The sequence below is a fragment of the Elephas maximus genome, chromosome 6, assembly GCF_024166365.1.
Source record: "Elephas maximus indicus isolate mEleMax1 chromosome 6, mEleMax1 primary haplotype, whole genome shotgun sequence".
NCBI lineage: Eukaryota > Metazoa > Chordata > Mammalia > Proboscidea > Elephantidae > Elephas > Elephas maximus.
In genome coordinates this window covers 19,924,364-19,946,820 of record NC_064824.1, presented here as the reverse complement: position 1 = coordinate 19,946,820, position 22,457 = coordinate 19,924,364, and the positions used below count along the sequence as shown (strand labels likewise).

Genomic DNA, 22,457 nt, shown 5'->3' with positions numbered 1-22,457 from the left:
TACAGGGTAGATCTTCAGGTATGGCTGGATCTAGGGGTTAAATCAAATTGCAGGAATTTGACTTTCTCCATGTCTTGGCTCTGTTGCCCTGTGCAGGCTTTCTTTTCAAGAGGCAAGATGGTCCTCATGGGGTCAGGATGGCTGCCAGAAGCTCCTGAAACTAGCTGTCAATAGGAGTGATTGGAAGGGCTAGAGGGGCTGGGGAGATTCAAGCAGAAGTCGCAGGATTGGGTCTTCTTGGACAAATTTGGACCACGTGTCTATCCATTGACTAATCTCTGTTTTTGGATGAAGGGGGAAATGGACGCAGGGAAGGCAAAGACAGCAGAAATTCACTATATAATCTAAGTCTTAGATTTCCCCCGCCCTCTTGTTGGGAAAATGGTTGATGATTTCAACTGTAATGTAAGATATGTCTTGTCCTTTCATGAAATAGTGCTCCCAGCAATATAAAGATGGATATTGAGCTGGTAGACCTCGATGCATATGTATGTGTGTATATATATATATATATATAAATATATATATATATATATATATATATATATATATATATATATATATAGCCATGCCAATTGTTAAACGGTGGAATACTGCTGTACTGATTTGGAAATATACACTGTCCTGAGTACCCCCATTCCTGGCCCTTCCTCTTCCCCCCACCTCCCAGTGATTCCTTGACTAAGGAGTTGACCCTAAATAATTATCAGCAGTTGAGGGGTGGGGAGGAAGGAATACGTGGGTCCAACCTTATGTCCATTTTAGTTGGTTGCTGCCTCTGAAGTCCCGATTGATTGATCTTTTGAATATTACCCCATGGTAAAAGGAAAAATAAACAAAGGTTCTGATTCTGAAGGTTTCAGAGTCAAATTGCTAAGTAATATAATAAAGGCAAACCTAGAGTCCTGTGTAAGTCCAGAAGAGGAAGCAAGGAAGCACTTAACTCTGACCGGAGCATGTGGGAAAGCCCTCACTGATACACCCCAGAGATGACATCTGGGTCATGCTAAGTGGACACCACGGGGTGGTGATGTGTGGGTGGCATTCCAGGCAGGGGATAGTAAGTGGCAGGAGAGCATGGACTCTTAGAACTGCCAGAAGCATGGTATATACATCTTGCAGGTGATGAAGAACCACTGAAGGATCTGAATTCTTCCAGCAGGTGACATTTGCTAGATGCCTCTTGGCGTCAGCTTGTTCATGTGGGTGAACACAAGGTCAAGTGAGCATGTAGGTAGCGCTGAGCAGAGGGGTACAAGTTGCCAGTGACCAGGTGGATAGAAAGAGGGGCAAGGGAACCCTTTTGGTGATGGTGGCAGGTTTTTGGACTTGTGTATATGAGCTTTAGGGTCCTTCTTTTTTTTTTAGCACTGCCTGCTGTCCTTCAGAAGGTCCCTGGGGGGTGCAAATGGCTTGCACTCGACTACTGACCTAAGGGTTGGCGGTTCAAACCTACCCAGCAGTGCCACAGAAGAAAGGCCTCTCAATCTCCTTCCACAAAGATTTGAGCCAAGAAAACCAGATAGAGCAGTTCTATTCTGTAACACATGGGGTTGCCATGAGTCGGAATCAACTCAACGGCAGTGGGTTTGGTTTTGGTTTCGGGCTGTCCTTGAGTGGAATGAACATATTGATATGTGGCCCTCCTCCTCCTCAGCACACCTCCCCTGTGAGCTCTGGACTCACCATCTCTGTTTACTTCTCTTTAAACAGCTCTTTAGAAATTGTAAAATGAACAATACACACACAGGAGTATACAGTAATAACATACATACAGTTTAAACAATAATAATAATATAATGAATACTTATCTTAAGACCTAAAACATTACCAAGAACTTGGAAGCCACTATTCTGAATTTTGTGATAACCATTTCCTTGACTTACTCTAGCAGCTTTAAGACGTATGTGTGCACCCCTAAGTAGAACATTGTTGAGCTTTGCCAGTTGTTGGTCTTTATGTAAATGGAATCATATTGTAGGTAAATTATTTTGTAATCTGCTTGTTTTATCCAACATCATGTTTTTGTGGCTTGGCCACGTGAATGCCTGTAGTTGTAGTTTGCTGCTGTGGTATCCGCTGTATGAATTTACTACAGTTTTTCTATCTGCCTTGTTTAGGGACCTGTGAGTTGTTTCTCCTCTTTTTTTTATTTTGTTATGGCAAATACTCCTGTTGTATATCTTTGTACATGTCTCCTGGACACGCGTACCAGAATTTCCCCAGAGCGTATACCTACAAGTGGAATTGTGAGTCATAGCGCAGGTTCCCTGTTACTGTGATGCCAAACTGCTTTCTCAGGTGATTGCAGCCCTTTACACACTTACGTGCAGTGCAGGCGAATCCCTGTTTCTCCTACATTATTGCCAGCGCTGGGTATTGTCAGGCTTTTACTTTTTTAATGACTTGTATATTCTTGGCTCCTTGCTATTCCATTCTCTAGGTATGTCTTAGTCATCTAGTGCTGCCATAACAGAAATACTGCAAGTGGGTGGCTTTAATAAAGAGAAATTTATTCTCTCACAGGCTAGTAGGTTACAAGTCCAAATTCAGGGCATTGGCTCCAGGGGAAGACTTTCTCCTTCTGCTGGCTCTGGAGGAAGGTCCTTGTGCTCAATCTTCCCCTTGTCATGGAGCTTCTCAGGTGCAGGGACCCTGGGCCCAAAGGACACGCTCTGCTCCCGGTGCTGCTTTCTTGGTGGTATGAGGTCGCCCTTCTCTGCTAGCTTTCCTTTACTTTTATCTCTTGAGAGATAAAAGGTGGTACAGGCCACACCCCAGGGAAACTCCCTTTACGTTGGATCAGGGGGTGACCTGAGCAAGGGTGTTACATCCCACCCTAATCCTCTTTAACCACAGGCAGAGATTATGGTTTATAACACATAGGAAAATCACAAAATAGGGACAACCACACATGGCCTAACCAAGTTAATACACACATTTTGGGGCGGACATAATTCAGTCCATGACAATGTACTTTCCCCAGAACATCCTGCCAGAACACTGTCCCACTGCTTCTTCTACCAGTGAATCACCCCTGCCCGCCAACCCCTCCTGACTTCTCCCACTCCTCAGTAGTAAGTGGCATGTACAGCGGCCCCAAGTGTCCAACAAAGGAGAAGCCCTCCTGGCAGGGCCCACTCGTTCTATGCATTTTGAGGCCAAACATAGCCATCTCCTTTAAATGAGCAAATGTAGCAGTTTTTACCAAAATTGAAGTGACAGGAAATAACCAGCTGCCTAGTTCAAAAATTCTTTTTCCTCTCTCCTCTCCTCCCCACCCCCACCAAGTTACTTTTCGGTTGGACAGCAAGCCAGTTTTATGAGTTAAAAATTTCTGAAGTTGGTGAAAATAATTTGCCTTACAATGCAGACATCGGTCTTCAGGTCTTAAAATCTGCTTAACCTCCGTAGAAGCTTTTTCCTGAGCTATTTTGTACAAAATGCTCCTCCCTTGTAATCAGAATGAAAATTTCAGCTACACAGTTTCTTAAAATGATTTATTGTGTATAATGGTGAGAGATTTAAAAAAATCTTTCAAAAGATAAGCGTGCTATTATTTCCTCCAAACATTCTGGCAGCAGGCTGTGCCTTCTCAAGAAATCTGTGTCCTAAAAGATGGCTTTTTACCATTTCTTAACTACCCAAACCATCCTATACTGCATTCAGTATAAAATGTCTGGTAGCAGGACAGGTGGTATTTCACCAGAAATCCTAGGCTACCTTTGGGGGGGATTATCATTTGGATGGGTTATTTATTCAGTGTTCATTCATTAATTCATTCAGCAAACCTTTCTTTTTTTTTTTTTATTGTACTTTAGATGAAGGCTTACAGAACAAACTAGCATCTCGTTAAACAGTTTGTACACATATTGTTTTGTGACATTGGTTACCAACCCCATGACATGTCAACACTCTCCCTTCTTGACCTTGGGTTCCCTATTACCAGCTTTCCTGTCCCCTCCTACCTTCTAGTCCTTGCCCCTGGGCTGGTGTGCCTCTTTAGGCCTGTTTTGTTTTATGGGCCTATCTAATCTTTGGCTGAAGGGTGAGCCTGGGGAGTGACATCTTTACTGAGCAAAAAGGGTGTCTGGGGGCTGTATTTTCAGGGTTTCTCCAGTCTCTGTCAGGCCAGTAAGTCTGGTATTTTTTTCAGCAAACCTTTCTTGAATGCCTGCTCTGTGCCAGGCACAATGTTAGATTCTGAGGACACCGCGATGATTAAGACATGGTACCATGATAGAAGGTGCCTGGGTGGCATAAGCGGTTTGCACTGGACTACTAACCTAAGGGTTTGTGGTTTGAACCTGCCCAGCAGCACTGTGGAGGAAAGGCCTGGAGGTCTGCTTTCATAAAGATTACTGCCAAGAAAACTATATGGAGCAGTTCTGCTCTGTAACACATGGGGCCACTACGAGTTGGAATGGGCTTAATGGCAATAGGTTTGCTTTTTGTTTTACCATGACACCAAAACAAAATCAAACCCATGGCCATCGAGTCAACTGCGACTCATAGCGACCCTATAAGACAGAGTAGAACTGCCCCATAGGGTTTCCAAGGAGCAGCTGGTGGTTTTGAAATACTTACCTTTTGGTTAGCACCTGAGCTCTTAACCACTGTGCCACCATGTGCTCCATGATAGAACAGACAATTCTAATTCAGGGTATGAAGGAAGGACACCTATCCAGCTCTGTTTTAGGCAAGAATGGGTCAGGTGGAACGTGGGAGCTCAGATAAGACTTCCTAGAAGAGAACATGTCTGAACAGAGTTTTGAAAGACCACTAGAGATTAGCCAGCAGAAGAAGGAGTTGGGGGGCTGGGGGAGCGAAGGAGAGAAGAGGGGAATGTTCCAGGCGGAGGAGTAGCACGTGCAAAGTGAGACATGTGAAGTAGCACAGCACGTGTGGGACTGTGTGTAATTCTTGTGACTGGATATGGCTTACAAGAGCAGGGGCAGAGGAAGCAGGAGAGATCTGAGAAGGAAGGGCCTCCTAGGGTTTCCTGTAAAATCTAGATTTTACTCTGAGACCAGACATGCCTGGCATAGTCACAAGAAAAATGGCACAGTCATGTCTGCATTTCAGAAACCTCATCTGGCAGCGGTATGCAGAGAATTGGAGTGGGCATGGCTGGGACTGCTGTAGTGAGCCAGGCACGAGACACAAGAAGGCCTGGGACACTTAAGAAATAGGCAATGGTTGCAAATATCCAAATACAGCAGCACAGTCTTAGGTCAGGTTCCTTGGAAGCAGAGACGAGGATTCAGGTATGCATTAGTTATTAAGGAAAAACCCATAAAGGAGCAAGGGAAGCAGAATGAGGAAGGGGGAGGGGACTGAGACCCCCCCCCAAAAAAAAAAAAACTCTGGCAGCTCCAGAGTTGACCTGCTATGAAGCAAAGGGGCCAGGTTTGTATATCCTCATTCAGTTGGCCGGTTAGGGATGGGTAGGAAGTTCTAATCTCCCAGCCAAGGTCAGGGTGAGAATTGGTAGACACCCACAGCATCTGGGGCTTGGGTGCAGCAGCTGGTAAAGGAGAGTACAGCAGCATCTTTCAGAAATCTACAGATATTGTACAGGAAGACATAGCTAGAGCAATAAGGCAAGAAAGGAAAATTAAGGGCATCCAGATTGGTAAGGAAGAAGTAAAACTATCTCTATTCACAGATGATATGATCCTATACATAGAAAATCCCAGAGATTCTACAGTAAAGTTTCTGGAACTAATAGAAGGATTCAGCAAAGTGGCAGGATACAAGAGCAACATACATAAATCAGGTAGCTCCCTCTACATTCATAGAGAACTCTGAGAGGCAAATCAGGAAAACAATGCCATTTACAATAGCCCCCCAAAAGATAAAATACTTAGGAATAAACCTAACTAGGAATGTAAAAGACTTATACAAAGGAAACTACAAAACAGTACTGCAAGAAACCATAAGAAACAGACATAAAAGGGAAAACATACCATGCTCATGGATAAAAAGACTTAATATTGTGAAAGTGTTAATATAGTTGGCCCTCTGTATCCATGGGTTCTACATGCACAAATTCAACCAACTGCAGATCAAAAATATTCAGAAAAAAATTTTTTCCAAAAAGCAAAACTTGAATTTGCCACACGCCAAGTAGTATGCTGAATCCACGTGAATGAAATGATATGTAGGAATACCCTGCTGTAGCCTCCCGCCATTTCAAGGATCCTTAGTCTCTCTCCAGCATTTGTTGTTTGAGCTTGCAAAGACTGAGAAAGCATTAAGTGTTAGCGTAAGCATTAACAACTATTTAAATAGCTTTTACATTGTATCAGGTATTATAAGTAATCCAGAGATGATTTAAAGTATGCAGGGGGATATGCATATGATATATGCAAATACAATGCTATTTTATATAGGGACTTGAACATCGATAGATTTTGGTATCTGTGGGGGGTCCTGGAACCAATCCCCCATGGATACTGTGGGATGACTGTACTACTCAAAGTGATCTACAAATATAATGTAATCTCAATGCCGATTCCAACGACATTCTTTAATGAGATGGAAAAACTAATCACCTACTTTATATGGAAAGGAAAGGAACCTCGGATAAATAAAACATTATTGAAGAAGAACAAAGTAGGAGGCTGTTGTCATTAAGCTTGTGTGTCAACTTGGCTGGGCCATGATCCTCAGTGGTTTGGCAGTTATGATGTAGTTTGGCAGTCTGTGTAATGATGTAATCACTTCCATGATGAGATCTGATATAATGTAATCGTCTCCATGATGGGATCTGCTGTGAGTAGACAATCAGTTGAAAAGGAGTTTCCTTGGGGGTGTGGCCTACATCCAAAATAGGTAGACTTTCTGTCAAGGCTTGTGGGCTTTTGCTTGCTCTGGATCCTGCAGCTGGCTCCTGTTCATCTGACCTCTGGTTCTTGGGACTTGAGCTAGCAGCTTACTTGGTGATCTTGGGATTGGTTAGCCTTCACAGTCTGTGAACCAGAGGCCTGTTGTCTGACCTGCTGATCTTGGGTTCGCCAGCCCCTGCCTGTACCTGTGTGAGTCAGGAGAAGCCTCCAGCCTGACCCATGGACTTGGGACTTTCCGGCCTCTACAACTGTGTGAGCTATTTCATTGACATAAATCTCTCTCTATGTAGATAAATAGATAGATGCTTCACTGGTTTTGCTTCTCTATAGAACCTAGCCTAAGACAGAGGCCTCACACTCCCTGATCTCAGAATCTACTATACAGCCACAGTAGTCAAAACAGCCTGGTACTGGTACAATGACAGACACATAAACCAATGGAGCAGAATTGAGAACCCAGAACCAAATTCATGTACCTGTGGGCAGCTGATCTTTGACAAAGGGTTGAAGTCCATTCAATATAAAAGGAGCTATTTCTTTAACAAGTGGTTCTGGCAGAACTGGCAGGATCCAATGAAACAGGATCCATACCTCACACCATACACAAAAACCAGCTCAAAATGGATCAAAGACCTAAAACTGTAAAGACCATGGAAGAAAAAGTAGGGACAAAGCTAGGGGCCCTAATATATGACATAAACAGAATACCAAACATAACTGAAAATGTACAAATAGTAGAAGATAACCTAGATAACTGCAACCTCCTAAAAATTAAACACTTATGCTCATCAAAAGATTTTTTCAAAACAGTAAAAAGAGAACCTATAGACGGGGAAAAAAATTTTGGCTATGACATGTCCGACAAGGGCCTAATCTCTAAAATTTATAGAAAACTTCAACACCTCAACAACAAAAAGACAAACGATCCAATTAAAAAATGGGCAAAGACCATGAACAGACACTCAAAGAAGACACTCAGGTGGCTAACAAACACATGAAGAGATGCTCACAATTATTAACTATTGGAGAGATGTAAATCAAAACTACAATGAGATACAATCTCACCCTGGCAAGAATGGTATTGATCCAAAAATCAGAAAACAAGGTTGTGGAAGAGATTGGAACTCTTATATGTTGCTGGTGCCAATGTAAAATGGTACAACCGCTATGGAAAATGATGTGGTGCTTCCTTAAAAAGTTACAAACAGAAATGCCATATAATCCACCAATCCCACTCCTAGGTATATACCCTAGAGAAATAAGAGCCATAATAAGAATAGACATATGCACACCCATGTTCATTGCAGCGTTATTCACAATAGCAAAAAGATGGAAACAACCTAAATGCCCATGAATGGATGAGTGGATTAAAAAAACAAACCAACAAAAACCATGGTACACACATAAAATGGAATACCATGCAATGATAAAGAATAATGATGAATTCACAAAACACCTCACAATATGGATGATTCTGGAGGGCATTAGGCTGAGTGAAATAAGTCAGTTATAAAAGGACAAATATCATATGAGACCACTGTTATAAAAAGTTAAAAAAAAATGTTTACACACAGAAAGTAACATCCTTTGATGGTTACCAGGGATGGGAGGGGGAAGGAGGGAAAATCACAAACTAGATAGCAGACACATGTTAACTTTGGTGAAGGGAAAGGTAGTACGCAATATGGGGAAAGTCAGCGCAAAAAGACCACGACAAAGAAAGATACTGACTGGTGTGCAAGAATAAAAGGCAACTGTGCTGAATAATGTATACAATCCTCCAACAATAGTAATAACAAACAATAATTTACAAGTAGTTACACAGGCAGATATGTATGCTGAATAGGTATGGGAGGGCATGGGCATGTGGGAGTACACTCGTGCATATATAGACTAAGTTGTGGATATTTCTACATGCATATTAGTGTATGCTGCAGGTATAGTCATGTATACAATGGAGCATAGTCAGGGAAACTTCTTAGACACAACCAAACACTTCACGGGACTGAGTTACTGGGCTTGAGGGCTGGGGACCATAGTCTTAGGGGACATGTAGGTCAACTGGCATAACACAGCTCATGAAGTCAACATTCTATGTAGCGTCTGGGGTCCTAAAAGCTTGTGTACGCCGTCTAAGATACAACTATTGGTCTCTTCCCATCTGGAGCAAAGGAGAGTGAAGAAAACCAAAGATTCAAGGAAGCAATTAACCCAAAAGGCCCACATGAACCACAGCCTTCACCATCCTGAGACTAGAAGAACTAGATGGTGCCTGGCCACCACTACTGACCGTTTTGACCAGAATCACAATAGAGGATCCTGGACAGAGCAGGAGAAAAGGTAGAACAAAATTCAAATTCATGCAAAAGATCAAACTTACCAGTCTGACAGAGACTGCAGGAATCCCCAAGACTGTGACACTTAGTCACCCTTCTAACTTAGATCTAAAGCCAGTCCTGGAGATCACTTTTCAGCCAAATAACAAACAGGCCTATAAAATAAACACCCATGGGGAAAGTGCTCCTCAGAACAATCAACTCCGTGAGACCAAAAGGGCAACATTTGCCCAAAAGCAAAGATGAGGAGGCAGGAAGGGGCAGGAAAACCAGATGAATGGAAGCAAGGAACTCAGGGTGGAAATGGGGGGAGTGCTGACATACTGCAGGGATTGCAACCAATGTCACGGAATACTTTGTACATAAATTACTGAATGGGAAACTAGTTTTCTCTGTAAACTTTCACCTAAATCATACACACACACAAAGAAATAACGATAGAAAGTACAGTACAGTACATACATAAGCTAGTAACATAGGCATTTATTATGACTATCAAGACACTTTTTTTGGGGGTTGGTGGGTTATCAAGACATGTATATTATAGGTTATGTATGTACTGTACCATTATACGCCCAGCACAATTGCTTTGTATACAACAGACATGAGCTACACGTTGCGTGTGGGAAGCTATTGCATTTGCTACGCCTCATTGTCCAATTGGGATTTCTGAAATGGGGCCATGAACATATATACAGTCAGACATGGTCCGAATGGGTGTTATGTGGCTCATGAATGTACATGTAAAAATTGTTAAAGTGACAAATGTTTTGTTATATATGTATTTACCACAACTAAAAAAAAAAAAAAAGAGATTTACAGCAAGCAGACTGGCCCTTGACAGACACGTTCAACCAGTCACCCCATGTGGCATCTTCCTCTGGGATTATACTTCTCTGGTGTGATGGCATGAATTCCTTGAGCAGCAGAGCTGATGTGAGCTGTAACCTGGCACAGGTGATCTCCTGGTGGACTGTGTTATTATTGGGTAGCACAGGGCTGATGCACACTAGGGGAACCACTGGGGCTGCCTTCCCTCCCCAGGACATACCGAGTCTAGGAAGGAGGCACAGGCAGCCTCCCGGGACCCCCAATCAGTAGCCTACTAGGAAGTGGGTGGTGGGAGTGGTCTGCCCCACATGCAAGCAATAAAGGGGGTTCATCCTCTGTAGAAAATTTAAAAACAACAATAAAACCCACTAAAAAATGACCTGCTTTTTAATATCACCGTGCACCAACAATTCTAAATGTTACCAGTGATAAAATACTGCTCCTGCAAGGACAGACTGCTCCCATCCTGTGCCTCTGATGCTTGAGAAGAAGGGATCACCTTAAATCACAGTCTGATCTGTGGTCTCCAAGCTTTCCACTCTCATTTTTGTTCACATCACCGTATTTCCTTACCTGTAGGGCCTGTGGGGGGATCTCCCTCAGGGGGCTGCTTGTCAGAGCAGGCTATGAGACCAGAAATGGGTGAATTGTGAAGTGGGTAGAATAGAGGGCCAATGAAAACAAGGGAAATACTCAATGAAATGGATTGACACAATGCCTCAGTAATGGACTTGAGCATACCAATGGTCATGAAGATGGCACAGGACCCAGTAACGTTTTGTTCCGTTGTACATGCGGTTGCCATAAATCAGAGCTCACAACAACATGAACGCTTCCCTCTCTGCACTTGTCCCAGCCATTTGGCAGTTTCTGTGCCCAGCGTCACTGGTCTTTCCTACCCACCTTGCCCCACCCAGGAGCCCCAGTGGTGCAGTGGTTAAGAGCTCAGGCTGCTAACCAAAAGGCTGGCAGTTTGAATCCACCAGCTGCTCCTTGGAAACCCTATGGGGCTGTTCTACTCTGTCTTATTGGGTCGCTATCAGTCACAATCGACTTGATGGCAATGAGTTTGTTTTTATTTTTACCCAGAGGGCAGCTCCCAGGTTAGCTTCTCCTTCAGCTCTACTGGAACCCACCCGCCCCTGTGTCTTGTGGAGATGGGACACCTGACTTTGTTTGCAGTGTTGCCACTGGCTCATTCTGCTCGCATCATTATTTCCTCAACCTCAGTCTTTCCATTTCTACCTCCTTATGCAAAGTCTAAACCCTAGAGTGGTTTTCTAAGGAGTTTTCAGATTGTTGTTGGAGGGAAGTGAAGCAGTGGCCCATCAATCCTCAAGTCCTGTCTCCACTTGTCTTGGCTTTGTCACCCACTCATGCACTCATCCATCCATCCATTCTGAATTTGGCCTGCTAGCCCCCAGTTTGTGACCTCTGATTTAGTGAAGCCCCCGACCTGCTTGGTTTCACCCATATGGTAGTAGTTTATTTTTTTCTAAACATTTAAATTAGCTGCCCACATTTACAAATCAAGATATTTCACATAAAAATTTGGATTTCCAATTCTTTTAAAAATGAGATGGGGAGGATCATCTAGCAATACTGGGCCAACATTTCTGCATGGCACAATTAGCTCAACTGGGGCCAAGTAATAGCTGCCCCGTTTAGAGGGAAATGCCCTTTCCAGCTCACCACAGCCCCCACCACTCTCTGCCACCCCACACTCAGCCCCATCCACTTATTTATATTACCTGTCTAGCCTGAGGACTTTCAAAAAAGAAACTGGGAAGGGGTAAGGCCATGCAGTGATGTTTAACATCACAGACCTCTACGGGTCTGGAGCCGTTTCGCTTGGATTCCAATTTTGGCTGTGCTTCATAATGGCTTTGTGATCTTGGAAATGACAGCCTCTTTGTGCTTCTCAATACCCTCCTCTGTACAATGCAGCTAATAATAGTACCTACCTTGTACAATTATTCTGAGGACGACATGAGTTAAAATAGAATGTATTGATAGTTAATAATAATAGTTAAAGTTTTCAATACTTAATAGTTTGAAGAGTGCCTAACATATAGTTAGTTCTTTGTATTAGCAATTGTTGCTATTATTATATTAAAGAGATTTTTACCTAAAGAATCTACAAATAAGATCCAGCTAGTTTGGCTCACACATTAACAACAACATGTGGAGAAATTGCTCCAGCAGGCTTAGAAGGGGAGGCCTGGCCGGCCAAACTGAGGGTGGGCTTCCGACACCCAACCAAGGTGGCTGTGTAAATCCCCCAAAGTAGCTGTTGGGCTGTACACAAGCTGTGGAGTGTGGCCCCAGAGCAGTCCCACAGAGGGGCAGAGATGGCTGGAGATGAGGGCCTGGCTGTGGGTTTAGAGATAAGAGCTACTTCCTTCTCTTGACCCTTATACATAAAAAAAAAAAAAAAAAAAGCTTTATTGAGATATGAGTCACATATCATAAAATTCACTAATTTAAAATACACAATTCAGTAGTTTTTAATATATTCATACAGCTATACATCCATCACCACAATCAATTTTAGAGCATTTTCATCACCCAGAAAAGAAGCCCCATACCCTTTAGCTATCATCCCCTTACCCCTCATACCCCCCAACCTTAAGTAACATGCAACATGTGGTCTTTTATGACTGGCTTCTTTCATTTATCATAATGTGGCATGTATCACTATTTCATTCTCTTTTAATGGCTGAGTAACATCCCATTGTTTTGGATATATCACATTCTGTTCATCCTTTTATCAGTTGGTAGATATTTGAGTTGTTTTTACTTTCTTGGATTTATGAATAATACTGCAATGAACATTTGTATACATGTTTTTGTGTAGACATATGTTTTCATTTCACTTGGTATGTACTTAGGAGGGGAACTGCTGGGTCATATGATAACTGTGAGGAACCCTGGTGATGCAATGGTTAAGTGCTCAACTCCTAACCAAAAGGTTGGCAGTTCTAACCCACCCAGTGACTCTGCAGGAGAGAAGACCTGGCAATCTGCTCTTGTAAAGAGTGTAGCCTAGAAAGCCCTGTGGGGCAGTTCTGCTCTGTCTCAGGTTTGCTGTGAGTTGGAATTGATTCGACGGCACCTAACAACAACAATATGGAAACTGTAGGTTTAGCATGTTGAGGAGCTGCCAGACTGTTTTCCAAAGCAGCTGCACTATTTTACATTCCCACCAGCAATAGATGAGGGTTCCCATGGCACTTATACTTTTATGTGTCAGAGTACAGCCACCATTTCTAGAGCTAAAAAAGAAACACTACTTTATGGAGAAGGACAAAGGCAATAGGAGAACACAAAAAGTGAATTCAGTTGGAATTGATTTGGACAGAGTTGCCAGATGTTGTAGGATTTGTGTTTAACACCATTAAATTTTCTTTCTTAATTTGGGGTTGCTTCTGGGACTAGATAGCGCCTGGGTACATTTTTCCACAAGGTCACGTAGTGGACTTGTATACAGTCATCAGTTAAATTGTCATTGGCTGAATTCGATTGTTGGAAAATTTCCTTACTGAGATAAGATTCCACACGGACACCTGCCAACTACCTATAAACAACTTTGGTGGTTCAAGATCTTGTAAAATATATTTTGACAGCTTCTGTAAATAACAAGAAGTTGCATTCCAGTTTCTGTCCAACATCTCTAAATCAAACCCAGAATCTCTGGAAGCAGAATTCTTAGCTCCTACTTTTTTTTTTTTTTTTTTTACCCTTCTGTAGTTTGAACTGCGCTTTATAACTAGACAAACCTAACCATCGTGGCTTGTGAAATTTTGTAATAACTCTCTGTCTTAAAGGGTCTTGAAGACAAAATACAATCTCATCCATCCTATATGGACTTCAAACAATTTTTCTGAAGATCAATTTTAAGTCTTGTCCTGCCACTTACATGTTTATATTAAGTGTCAGGACAAGACTTAAAATTGATCTTCAGAAAAATTGTTTGAAGTCCTCCCTTCTCAAAGAGAAGAAATACACATTTTTAGCATGTTAAAGAAAGCACACTCTCTACTTTTACTAAAAAACAACAACAAAAGCCAAACCCATTGCCGTCAGGTTGATTCGGTCTCATAGGGGATCCCATGTGTGACAGAGTAGAACTGCGCCATAGGGGTTTTTTTGGCTGTAACCTTTACAGAAGCAGATCAACAGCCTTTCTTCCGTGCTGCCTCTGAGTGGGTTTGAATCGCCCATCTAACAGTACTTATACTAGGGACTCATTCTGCATGTTCAAAACTCAAAGTTGATTTGAAGGAGCAGCAGCATTTTATGGGAACAATCTGGCAGTGGTGACGTGAGCTCATCAACACATTTGTCCTTTACTTCAGCCCCTGCTCAGGTATATCAAGCAGTTGTTGTTGTTGTTGTTAGGTGCCGTGGAGTCGGTTCCGACTCATAGCGACCCTATGCACCACAGAACGAAACACTGCCCAGTCCTGCGCCATCCTTACAATCGTTGTTATGCTTGAGCTCATTGTTGCAGCCAGTGTGTCAATCCACCTTGTTGAGGGTCTTTCTCTTTTCTGCTGACCCTGTACTCTGCCAAGCGTGATGTCCTTCTCCAGGGACCGATCCCTCCTGACAACATGTCCAAAGCATGTAAGACGCAGTCTCGCCATCCTTGCCTCTAAGGAGCATTCTGGCCGCACTTCTTCCAAGACAGATTTATTTGTTCTTTTGGCACTCCGTGGTATATTCAATATTCTTCACCAACACCACAATTCAAAGGCATCAGTACTTCTTCCTTGTTCACTGTCCAGCTTTCACATGCATATGATGCGATTGAAAATACCATGGCTTGGGTCAGGCGCACCTTAGTCTTCAAGGTGACATCTTTGCTCTTCAACACTTTGAAGAGGTCCTTTGCAGCAGATTTGCCCAATGCAGTGTGTCTTTTGATTTCTTGACTGCTGCTTCCAAATGGCTGTTGATTGTGGATCCAAGTAAAATGAAATCCTTGACAACTTCAATCTTTTCTCTGTTTATCATGATGTTGCTCCTTGGTCCAGCTGTGAGGATTTTTGTTTTCTTTATGTTGAGGTGTAATCCATACTGAAGGCTGTGGTCTTTGATCTTCATTAGTAAGTGCTTCAAATCCTCTTCACTTTAGAGCAGTAGGTGAGCTTATATTTAAAAATTGCTTCAAAATTGATATGCAGGAAAACAATCACTGTCACTTAACAATAGCCTGAATTTTTTCTGTGTGAAAAATTCTCCCATATTTTGCAGTTAAAATTTATTTCATTTAATATCCCTTTGCTGACCTAATACTGATCTAGTAGCAAGAAAAAAAAAATCTCACCCTGATTCATAGGGATTGTATTAAGAGGTATAAATACTTCTCCCTTTTTAAGCACAAGTGGGTACCAACTTGAGATAGTCAACAAAAGGGAACTTTAAATCGAAGACCTAAGTTTTTATTTAAAAAAAATTTTTTCTCACAAAATGTTTCATTCTAGACTTTTCACTTCTGGAAAAATCAATCAAAACATTGAAAAGCCTAAAATGAGGAAAGCCAATGATGATCTTCTTAAAGCCTAACTTAAAAATTTTAATGCTCTGTTTTTCTCCTTTAGACTTTGTACATATTTGATTTGGAAAATTTCTCCACTGGTTTGTATAGGGCAGTGGGGTGGAGCGGCACAAATTTATGATCAGCATCTAGAACAAAGCAACATGTCTACCAGGAGCAGTAGTTAAAGATGCAGGATTTTTGAATTCTGGGAAGAAATATAAGGAAGTGGTGTTTACCTTTGAGGGACTCTGAATCGGGGAACAGAGGACAGCAGCAGGGAACTGCAGGCAGGCAGAGTCAACAAATCAACACTGAGTTGATTATGGTAGGAAAATCACTTCTCCCACCACTCCTGCCCCTCCCTCAGCCAAATGGGCTACTGGCAACTATGAACTGGGGTAGTGGCCCCAGAAAAAGAGTCTGCTTCCGTAACCACCACAGCCCCTGCCTGTACAAAGAGACAGGGCCCCAAGTTTCTGCCCTAAAATCAATAAGACAGACCTCCCTGGGGTCCGTTTGGAGTATGTCCACACCTCCCCCACCCAGACACTGTCAGTTGCAAGCCTACTGCACATTGCCCGAGAAAGCTCATGCAGTGGTCTTCTCTCATAGTCAACACTCTCCCTGCCTCCCTGCACATCCCATAGCTCAGGCTTCTGAAACCAACAGGACAAACCTCCCGGGAAGTCAGTTCTGGTCTGTCTGCTCTTCGTTTCAGTCAGTGCTGAGGACTGCTGACTGAGGCTGCCATATGTTAAGAAGCAGGCATCTTCAGTGGAGGCTACTCCACAGCCAACATACTTTAGGGGATGCTGTGATAGCAATAAGGCACACTTCCCTGGAGGTCCATGTGGAGCATGACAGCACCCCCTCCTCAGACACTGTCACCTGCAAGCATGTTGTGAATTGCTACAAAAGGGCCCTGCAGTGGAGTCTGCTCCCATAGTCAGCACTTTGCGTGCTTCTCTGTGTACCCCATAGCTCTAGCCTCTGAAACAAACAGGACAAACCTCCCTGGGGGTGAGTTAGGGTTAGTCTGCCCCCACTTCCAGTTGGCACTGAGGGCTGCTGTGTGCTAGGAAACAGGAGTCTTGAGTAGAGGCTGCACTCATAGCCAACAATCTACCAGGGGAATGTGATAGCAACAAGGCAGACCTCCATGGGGATCTGACCAGAGTGTGACGCCCCTTTCCCCACCTGGTAATTGCTGGTTGCCAGGCTGTTGTAAACTGCTACAGAAGGCCCCTGCAGTGGAGTCTGGTCCCATAGTCAGCACTCTACCTGCCTCCCTGTGTACCCCATAGCTCAGGCTCTGAAACCAACAGGACAGGCCTCCCTGGGAATTATTTTGGGTCTGTCTGTTCCCCCTTACAGTCAGCACTGAGGACTTCTGACTGAGGCTGCTTTGTGCTAGAAAGTAGATATCCTGAGTGGAGGCTACACCGAAAGCCAGCATACTACGGGGTGGGTTTTGATAGCAACAAGGCAGAGCTACTTGGGTGTCCATTCAGAGTCTGATTACTCTTCCCCCAACTGGTAACTGTCAGCTGCTGGACTGATACAAGCTCCTACAGATGGTTCCCTACGGTGAAGTCAGGAGGTGGGTCACCTAAGTGGAGACTGTTCCCCCAACCACCAGGGGGCCATTGAGGCTCTGAAACCAACAAGGCAAAACCAACAAGACAAATGTCTCAGAGGTCCTTCTGGGGAGTGCCAGCCCCTCCTCCTCCTGAAATGGAGGAAAGTTTGCCTTTACTTCCCCTGAAAGCCAGCTGAGATATAAGCAGCCCCCACAGAGCATGGAAGAAAACCTCACCCAAGATCAGAGGGCAACACCTAGCCCTGAAGGGGGTTCACCGGGTGTGCGTTTTCTGTCTAAAACTATGATTGCAGACACAGAGAAAGGAAGGGAGTAATAACCAAAGAGGGGAACTGTGACCCCTGGTGGACTGATTAGTACACAATATCTTGCCTGAGTGGTGGGGCCCACTGGTAGACAGACTGACCACAGTGTGTTCTCTGGTGTGTTTGGGAGAGATTGAAAATTGTAAAACAAGATCTGGAACTTTTGAATCCCAATTAAATCAGGAAGAGAGAAGGAGCTATCACAGAGAGGGAGACGAAATGGTAAGCAAAGGACGAAGGCTCTGCCCACCTAAGAGTTTCTTACAGAAAGTAGTGCAGGCAAAAACACGAAATACTGGAGAAAACTGAGAAAGTTAACACCCTCAAAATCCACTGCTCCAACAAAAAAATCACAAGACACACAAAGAACAGAGAAACAATAGCCCATCCTAATGAACATAACAAAAGGAGTAAAAGTGCATCTAGGGATGATGAAATAATGAAAGAAAAAAAAGGGGGAGGGGGAGAATACAACAAAATTAAACATAATTAAAGACCTAAGGGAAAACATAGACAAAGAGCTAAAAGAAATAAGGAAAACAATGCAAGAACAAAATGAGGATCTAAAAAAAGATACTGCAATTGAACGGACAATGACTGAAATGAGAAACACAATAGAAGGACTTACCAATAGATTTAATCAGGCAGAAGAAAGAATCAGTGAAGTAGAGGATAGTTAAAATTACAGATGCTGAAGATGAACAAGAATGGAGGCTCAAGAAGGCTGAGCACAGTTTAATGGAATTATGGAATAACAAGAAGAAACGTAATATACATATCATGGGAATTCCAGGAGATGAGAGAAAGGGATAGGAAGAATATTTGAAGAAATAATGACAGAAAATTTCCCCTAATGTAACAAAGGACGTAAATCTACAAATCCAAGAAGCTCAACCCCAAGTACGAAAAATCCAAAGAGATCTATGCTGAGACATGTCATAGTTAGGCTCTCAAAAATTAAAGAGGGAATCCTGAAAGCAATGAAAGAGAAGCCAAAAGTCACACACAAAGGGTATCTCATAAGATTTAAGTTCCTATTTTTCCTCAGAAACATTGAAGACTAGAAGACAATGGAATGATATATTTAAAGTGCTAAAAGAAAACTATCAACCAAGAATATGATACCCAGTGAAACTATCCTCCAAGCATGAAGGTGAAATTAAAACATTCCCAGACAAACAGAAGTTGAGAGAGTTTGTATCCAGCAGGCAGACCAGCCCTAGAAAAAAATATTAATGAGCATTCTGCAGATAGAAGGGAAAAGACACTAGAAAGTAATTCAAAGCTATGCATAAAACGAAAGATCCCTAATAAAGGGAAATGTATGGAAAAATATAAGGGCTAGTAATAAAGTATTCATGGTTGATAATTCTAAATGTTTTGTCCTTCATGTTTTTAATGACAGACATACAAAAGGCAAGGATAAAGTTATGTTACAGGGCACATGAAATATAAAGATGTAATTAGTGATAACAACACAATGGGGGAGGAATGGTATATACATATATATATATATAATTTCTTATATGTTACCTAAGTTAATTCAGTACGACCTTACTATAGAATGTTATAAATACAAGCACTTAAATGTAATATTCATGGTAACCACTAAGAAAATATATAAAAAAGACATACACAAAAGGAAAGAAGAAGGAGACAAAAAAGGCGCACAACAATAAAGCAACAAAACACAAAAGCAAGCAGTACTAAAGGACAAAGACAAAGAAGGCTTAAGACACACGAAAAACAACAAAATGGCAGAAGTAAGTCACTGCTTATCAGTAAATACAGTGAGTGTAAATGGACTAAATGCTTTAATCAAAAGGCACAGAGTGGCAGAATGGATTTAAAAAACTATGATCCATCCAACTGTACGCTGTTTACAAGAAACACATTTTAAACCTAAGGACACAAATAGGCTAAAAGTGAAATGATGAGAAAAAAAAATTCCATGCAAATAATAACCATAAGAGAGAGAGCTGGAGTGGCAATCTTATTATCAGACAAAGTAGACTTTAAGACAAAATCTGTCAAAAGAGATAAAGATGGATGTTATATAGTGATAAAAGGGTCAATAAATCAAGATTTAGCAATCATAAATACATATGCATCCAACATCACGGCACCTAAATATATAAAGCAAGCACTGATAGAATTGAAGGGAGAAAAAATAGTGCTGCAGTGGTAGTTGGAGACTTCAATACACCATTTTCTATATTGAACAAAACATCTAGAAAGAAGACAAAAAAGGAAACAGAGGACCTGAATGACATTATAAACAAACCAGACTTAACAGACATATATAGAATGCTCCCTACATTCTTCTCCGGTGCACATGAATCATTCTCTGGGATAGACCACATTTTAGGTCACAAAGCAAGTCTTGGTAAATTTAAAAAGTTTGAAATCATACAAAGTATTTTCTTTAAGCACAATGGAATGAAGTTAGAAATCAATAACAGGAAAAAAAAATCCTGGAAAATACACAAACACATGGGAATTAAACAACATACTATTAAACTACCAGTGGGTCAAGGAAGAAATCAAAAGAAAAATCACAAATTTCTTAGAGTTAAATGAAAATGACATTTGGTGTCATTTACCAAAACTTATGGGATTAGTGAAGGCAGTACTCAGAGGGAAACTTATAGCAATAAATCACTACATAAAAAAAGAGGAAAGATCTCAAATTAACAGCCTAACTAAACAACTCCAGGAACAAGAAAGGGAAGAGCAAACTAAGGCTAAACTTACCAAAAGTAAGGAAATAACAGATTGGAGCAGAAATAAATAAAATTAAAAACAGAAAAATAGGGAGGATCAATAAAACCAGAAATTGGTTCCTTGAAAAGGCTGATAAAAGTGACAAACCTTTAGCTAGACTGACAAATGAAAGAAGCAAAAAGATGTAAATAACCAAAATAAAAAATGAAAGAGGGGACATTACAATTGACCTGATAGAAATAAAGAGCATTGACACAAAATTATGAACAAGTGCATGGCAACAAACTGAATAGCCTAAATGAAACGGACAAATTCTTAGAGGCAACACAACCTACCCAAACTGACTCAAAAGGAAATAGAGTCTCAACAGATTCACAATGAATGAAGAGATTTAATCAGTGATTAAAAACCCTCCCAACAAAACAACAAAAAGTCCTGGATCAGATGCCTTCAATCTGCAATTCTACCAAATATTTAGAGAAGAATGGACACCAATACTGTTTAAAGTCTTCCAAGAAATGGAGAAGGAAAGAATATTCCTTAATTTATTCTATGAAGCAAACATAGCCCTGATACCTAAACCAAAGACTCCACAAGAAACAACTACAGGTCAGTATCTCTTATGAATATAGATGCAAAAATTCTCAACAAAATACTAGCAAACAGAGCATATTAAAAAAAGTCATACACCGTGACCAAGTGGGATGTTTTTCCAAGAATGCAGGGATAGTTCAACATTAGAAAATGAATCAACATAATATACCACATCAATAAAAAAAAAAAAAAAAAAAAGAACAACATGATAGTCTCTATGGATGCAGAAAAAGCATTGGATAAAATTTAATACCATTTCTTGATGAAGACCCTAAAGAAGACTGGAATAGAAGTGAAATCCCTCGGTATGATTCAGGGCATATATGAAAAGCCAAGAAGCAACATTATACTTACTGGAGAAAGACTGAGAGTTTTCCCCTTGAAACTGGGAACAAGACAAGGGTGCTTGCTCTCACCACTTCTATTCGATATTGTATTGGAAGTCCCAGCCAGAGCAATAAGACAAGAAAAAGAAACAAAAGTTATCTAGATTAGAAAAGAAGATATAAAATTATCTCTATTCATGGATGATATGATCCTATATATAGAAATTCCAAAGAGTCCACAAAAAATCTTCAATAGCTAATAGAAGAATTTAGCAAAGCTGCAGGATACAAGGTTGAGAAACGAAAATCAGTTGGGTTTCTATACACCAGCAATGAAAAATCTGAAAGGGAAATTAGGAAAACAATTTCATTTACAGTAGCATCTAAGAGAATAAAATACCTAGGAATAAATCTAACCAGGGGCATGAATAACTTCTAAATAAAAACTATAAAATACTGCTGAAAGAGATTAAATAAGACTTAAATAAAGGGAAAGATGTTCCGTGTTCATGTATTGGAAGACTTAATATTGTTAAGATGTCAGTACTACCCAAATCCATCTATAGATTCAATGCAACCCCAATCAAAATTCCAACAGCGTTCTTTACAGAAATAGAAAAACTGATCCTCAGCTTTATATGGAATGGCAAGTGGCCCTGAATAGGTAAAACAATGCTGAAAGAAAAAAACAAAATAGAGGACTTGTACTTCTTAATTTTAAAACTTACTATATCGCTACAGTAATCAAAACAGCCCGGTACCGGTATAACAATAGACACATAGACCAATGGAATAGAACTGAGAGTCCAGAAATAAACCCACATATCTACAGTCAACTGATTTTTGACAAGGGTACTAAGTCCACTTAATGGGAAAAGAAGGATCTCTTCCATAAATGGTGCTGGGAAAACTGGATTTCCACATGCAGAAAGATGAAGCAGGATCCTTGCCTCACACCATACACGAAAAGAAATTCAAAATGGATTAAGGACCTAAATGTGAAAGCTAAAACCATAAAATTCTTAGAACAACAAGCAGGGGCAGTGCTGTGAGGCCTAGCTTTCAACAACAGATTATCTAATGTAATAACAAAAGCACAAACAGCAAGACAATATAAATAAATGGGACTTCATAAAAATTAAAAAATTTTGTTCATCAAAAGACTTTACCAAAAAAGTGAAAATGCAAACTACCAACTGGGAGAATATCTTTGGAAACCGTATATCCAACAAAAATCTAATAACCAAAATATATACAAAACTCTGAAAACTTAACAACAAAAAGGCAGATAACCCAGTCATAAAATGGGCAAAAGACTTGCATAGACATTTTGTCAAGTAGGACA

At 41.2% G+C, this 22,457-nt stretch overlaps 1 protein-coding gene across 6 annotated transcripts in view; it reads left to right on the top strand.

The window, feature by feature from the left end:
• CFAP221 (cilia and flagella associated protein 221) overlaps positions 1-22,457 on the top strand; it is a 147,219-nt gene that overhangs the window by 19,507 nt on the left and 105,255 nt on the right. The gene's annotated exons all lie outside the window — the stretch shown is intronic.